We start from the raw sequence: 653 nt of genomic DNA on the forward strand, positions 1-653 counted from the left end.
CCACCCGACTATCCCCCACATCCGGGGGCCTCACCAAACCTACTATTATTTTTTTTTAAGTCTTTATTGTGAATTGGGTGAAGGTTTGCAGAGCAAATCAGTTTTCCACTCAATAAATCCTACACATTTTGTTTCATGTCATGGATTGCAATCTCCACCATTACTTTTTTCTTAATCTACATGTGTATTTCAGAGCTTTCCAATTTACTTATTAATTTCTGAGGAGTTTCTCTTGTTTCATCCCACTGCTCCTGTTACCAAACAGTATGAATGAATGATGCAATCCTGCATATGGAGATTCATCAGTGGGAAAATCCTCACTATTTTGAGCTGAAAGTGTCTGAATTTGTCCTCTCCCTTCCCAGTAGGTACTTAACCAGAGGTCTTGTTAGAAAGATAAAGCCTCAAGCTGGGAATGAATTAATTCTTTCATTCATTAAAGTTCTTTGCTCTATTTTCTTTATCTGTGACTTGCACGTTATTTGTTATTATTGTCGTTAAGTGTCATTGAGTCAGTTCTGACTCATAGCGACCCTGTATAGGGTTTCCAGGAGCAGCTGGTGAGTTTGAATCGCTGATCTTGTGGTTAGCAGTTCAGTGTTTATCCTACGGTGTCACACCAGGACTTCTGCACACTATTGTTATTGTTGAGC

Source organism: Chrysochloris asiatica, unplaced genomic scaffold (assembly GCF_000296735.1).
Source record: "Chrysochloris asiatica unplaced genomic scaffold, ChrAsi1.0 scaffold00034, whole genome shotgun sequence".
NCBI lineage: Eukaryota > Metazoa > Chordata > Mammalia > Afrosoricida > Chrysochloridae > Chrysochloris > Chrysochloris asiatica.